Genomic DNA, 5,186 nt, shown 5'->3' on the forward strand with positions numbered 1-5,186 from the left:
AAGTAACTGTGAGAAATGGTTTGACTATGCATCATGATGAAATGATATATGTCTGATGCCACAAAAATGCAAATACAGTGATTTGATGTATATTATATACATGTCATAAAATATAGTATACACTAAAATATAAATGCTTATGTAAACAATTACTTCATGTAAACTCAAAATTAAAAAATATTTAAAAATATGATACATGTATAGCTATATAATACTTTTTGTTATTTTGTTTTTTTATTTATTGGATATTTTGTTTCTTTACATTTCAAATATTATCCCATTTCCTAGATTCCCCTCTGCAAACCCACTATCCCACCCCCTTCCATGCTTCTATGAGGGTGCTCCCCAATCTACCCACCCACTCCAGCCTCACTGTCCTAGCCTTCCTTACACTGGGGCATTGAGCCTTCACAGGACCAAGGGCTTCCCCTCCCACTGATGCCAGATAAGGCCATCCTCAGCAACATATGCACTCTGTGTACTCTTTGGTTGGTAGTTTAGCCCCTGGGAGCTCTGGGAGGTTCTGGTTGCTTGATATTGTTGTTCTTTCTATGGGGTTGTAAACTCCTTCAGCTCCTTCAATTCTTCCCCTAACTCCTCCATTGGGGTCCCCATGCTCAGTCAGATGATTTGTTGTGGAAAGAGCTTCTGGGGGACAGCTATATCAGGCTCCTGTCAGCAAGCACTTCTTGGCATCAGAAATAGTGTCTGGGTTTGGTGTGTGCAGATGGGATAGATCCCCAGGTGGGGCAGTCTCTGGATGGCCTTTCCTTCTGTCTCTGATCCATTCTTGTCCCTGTATTTTCTTTAGACAGGAGCAAGTCTGGGTCAAAATTTTGGAGACGAGTGGGTGGCCCCATCCCTCAATTGCCTAACCTCTGGATACATGGTCCTTATAGGTTCTCCCTACCCTTTGTTGGGTATTTCAGCTAATGTCATCCCCTTGGGCCCTGGGAGCCTCTTGCTTTCTTGGCATCTGGGACTTTCTGGTGGCTATTTCCCAGTTCCCCATGTCCCATTGCTACACACATTTGTTCAGTTTCCTGACCATCTAGATGTTGGGCCTTGGACGAGGTAACTCCATTCAACCTGCACCCTTCAGTTACATAGCACACAGGTAGAGGGCATGATTATCAGGTCTCCACCTCCAGAGATTGAAATATTAATGAGCTGTCTAAAGATGGGGGGGGGAGGGGAGGGGCATAGCTAATTAAGTTATTCCCTTCCCTTTTCCCCCTCCCTATAAAAAGCCAGGGAAGCCTGGCTTTTGGGGGAGCGTGCAGCATCTACACCCACTCACCACACCACGAACAATAAAAGCTTTGGAAAACCAGACTCCACGTGTTTCTTGGGCCTGCCAGGTTCCCAGCCTTTGGAACCCTGAACCTTGCCTATGCAGCTGCTGGCCTGCCCGCTGGCGGCTGTGTGAATGGGAGACTCTCCGCCGGTGGTATGGGAAGCCCGCCCGGGACCCTGCTGCCAGACCGCTGTGGAACCCCACCGCCAGACTCTCCCCGCCCCGTGAGTTTTTTCCCACAGCTGGTGCGACCAACGTGGGGCACAAACACCCACGCATCTACAAGAATTATCCTGGCTGAGTCTGCTAAGCAAGTATACTTCCTGCGAGGCATGGTACCGGGGCTCTCCCAGTCCTCTCTCAGCACATTCCCACACGTTCCCTGCCTCCATCCTGCTGGTGTCCCGAGACCCCAGATGGCGGCCAATCTCTGCGCATGGACCTGTCGCCATGTGTCCCCACAGTCTCGTTCTGCTGCGTGCCCACTCATGGCGGCTGGGGCCCAGAATGAGGATTCTCACCGGGAGCCCTGCACACGCCCCTGCTAAAGTCAAGCTGAGTTCATTCCCTGCTTCTAAGCCCACCAATACTGCTCCTTCTCTCCAACAGGAGGACCTGCAACAACAAACGTTCCTGTTTTTCAACCAAAAATTTTAAACGTTTCTTTTTCTCCCTAACAGGAACACCTAAAACAACAATAATAATTAACATTGTCTTTCTTCCTCAGCCATCCAAAAACAGACTCAAAGATACCTTCCAGGACTAAAATTTCCTCAAACACCTTTGCCTTTCCAGGATCTTAACGACAGACCACAATGTGCTTGTTCCCAAGCAATTTAATGTTCAATATCCAGCCTTTACAGATATCTCTCTGTCAGAGATGCTACTTCCCTGCTGTGATTATCCTACAGGTATACCCACAGATCCAACAGAGTCAACGCTATCCTCTGGAACCTGCCTGAGATGCCAAGCTGTTTTCTCCCAGCCACCTCATCTGACTTCAGACTCCAGAGACATGCTGAGATCCAGTGACAGTGCCACCTCCTGGAACCTGCCAAGCTGCCTTCTTCCAGCCACCTCATCTGACTGAAGACCCCAGAGCATGCTGAGATCCAGAGACCCACACCAGACTCCAGAGATGCATGCCAGAACCCAGAGATGCTCACTACAGAAGACAGATCCAGACCTTCCAGCTGCAGATGAACTCTTTTGCCAAAGTCAAATAGCTAAAGTTACATGTTAGTGAGGAAATCATAATGTTTATTTAGATTAATCAGATGTCATTACCCTCAAACTGTACAACCTGTATTTAATCAATTCAATGATTCCCTGGCTTCCAAACCCTACCCTCAATTCCCGTTACCCTTGACTGGTTATGCTATACCCTCTGGCCTACATAGTGTTTTCTTTTGACTACCTCATCCAAAATTTTCACTAAAAAGAGTGAGATTTGGGCCATGAAGAGATGGTTTGGACATAGCCTGGTCGAACAAGCTTTTGAACCCCGGAGACCCACTGGGACAGAAGGCGTTCAGCTCTGTTCAAGGGCCCCCTGGTAGACTGATGGGTTTGAGGTAGCCGGGGACACAACAGGACATTGCCTGTCAGGGACAGCAAGTATCTCCCCATGCTCCCAGATTCCAGACCACTCCATGCGGTCCACATCTCTCTTTAATCTACAATTTTCAGACTAGAGCTGTCCCTTCTTTTTATGAAAGAAAAGAGAGTGGGATGTCGGGTCTTGGTCGAGGTAACTCCATTCAATCTGCACCCTTCAGTCTCATAGCACACAGGTAGAGGGCATGATTAGCAGGTCTCCACCTCCAGAGATTAAAATATTGAGTTATCTAAAGGCTGGTGGGCATAGCTAATTAAGTTATTCCCACTCCCTTTCCCCCTCCCTATAAAAAGACAGGCCCCTTGACTTTTTGGGGGGAGCACACACCATCTACACCCACTCACCATGCCATGAACAATAAAAGCTTTGGAAAACCAGACTCCACGTGTCGCCTAGGCCTGCTGTCGCAGGGTTCCCAGCCTTTGGAACCCTGAACCTTGCTGATGCAGCTGCTGTCCTGCCTATGGCAGCTGTGCGAATGGGGGACGCTCCACCAGTGGTGTGGGAAGTCCACTGGGACCCTGCTGCCAGACTCCCTTCCCCCCCCATGAGGTTTTTTCCCACATCTAGACATCTCCCCGCTCTCCTTTCATACTTGATTCTGCCCCTCAGCAAAACTCTTAATTACCATAGATGGAGAAACCAAGATATTCCATGACAAAACCAAATCTAAACAATATCTTTCCACAAATCCAGTCCTACAAAAGATAATAAATGGAATACTCCAACACAAGAAGGGAAATTACACCCAAGAAAAAGCATGAAAGTACTTTTCTTTCAACAAATCCAAATGAAGATAGCTACACAAACATAATTCCACACATAAAAACAAAAATAACAGGAAGTAACAGTCACTGGTACTTAATATCCCTTAACATTAATACACTCAATTCCCCAATAAAATGACATAGACTAACAGACTGGATACGTAAACAGGCCCAAGCATTTTGCTGCATACAGGAAACACACCTCAGTGACAAGGACAGACACTACCTCAGAGGCTGGAAAACAATTTTTCAAGCAATTGGTCCCAAGAAACAAGCTGGCGTAGCCATTCTAATATTGAATAAAATCAGCTTTCAACCAAAAGTTATAAAAAATAGATGAGGAAGGACACTTCATATTCATCAAAGGAAAAATCTACCAAGATGAACTCTCAGTTCTGAACATTATGTTCCAAGTGCAAGGGCACCCACCTACATAAAAGAAACTCTACTAAAGCTCAAAGCACACAATGCATCTTATATAATAATAGTGGGAGAATTCAACACCCCACTCTCATCAATGGACAGATCATGGAAACAGAAGCTAAAAAGAGACACAGCAAAACTAACAGAACTTATGAACCAAATTGATTGAACAGATAGCTATAGACCATTTCATTTGAAAACAAATGAATATACCTTCTCAGAGACCTCATGGTATCTTCTGTAAAATTGACCATATAATTGTCCACAAAACAGGCCTCAACAGATAAAAGAAGATTGAAATAATCCCATGCATACTATCAGATCATTGTATGTACTCACTGATAAGTGGATATTAGGCAAAAGTAGCTTGGAATACCCACTATACAACTCACAGACCATAAGAAGCTCAAGAGGAAGGAAGACCAAAGTGTGGATGCTTTTGTCCTACTTAGAAGTGGGAATAAAATAATCATAGGAGTTAGAGGTGAGGAGGGACTTAGGAGGAAGAGAGGATAAGGAAGTGGAAAAGGGGGTAGATATTTATTCTTGACTGTAGTGTAAAAGATGTTGAATTCTTTGATGCTAAGTTATATCTTATTGCTATTATTACTCAACATTATGCTTTTCCAAGCCTTAACCTACTCAATTCATTTCTTTTCTCCAGTTATCCAATGCATTATAATTACAATTCAAACAAAGCTTTCTCTTTGCTAAATCCTGATAGTGCTTGCTTACAAGCCCTTGATATAATTCATTACATTTTCCAGTTCAGTAACATCAGGGGTTTTATAACTTGGCATTAATGAAGAAAGAAAAGTTTTGCCTCAGGGTACTCTTCTGCATCTCAGAAGCCATCTAGGAAAGGCTAAAAGCATGCAAGTAATTTTTTGAAATGTCCCTCCATTTTGCATGACCTGTGGTAGGTGAGCTCTAAGAAGACTTATTTCAGGACTGCCTTTTGCTGTTGATATGACTTTCCTGTCAGTATTACATGGCCTAATGATTCCTGGGCATCAACCCATCCTAGGGAGAATAATTCCTGCAGGTCAACATGGAGATGAACCTCCATGAATTAATGCCG

Source organism: Arvicanthis niloticus, chromosome 22 (genome assembly GCF_011762505.2).
Source record: "Arvicanthis niloticus isolate mArvNil1 chromosome 22, mArvNil1.pat.X, whole genome shotgun sequence".
Taxonomy (NCBI): Eukaryota; Metazoa; Chordata; class Mammalia; order Rodentia; family Muridae; genus Arvicanthis; species Arvicanthis niloticus.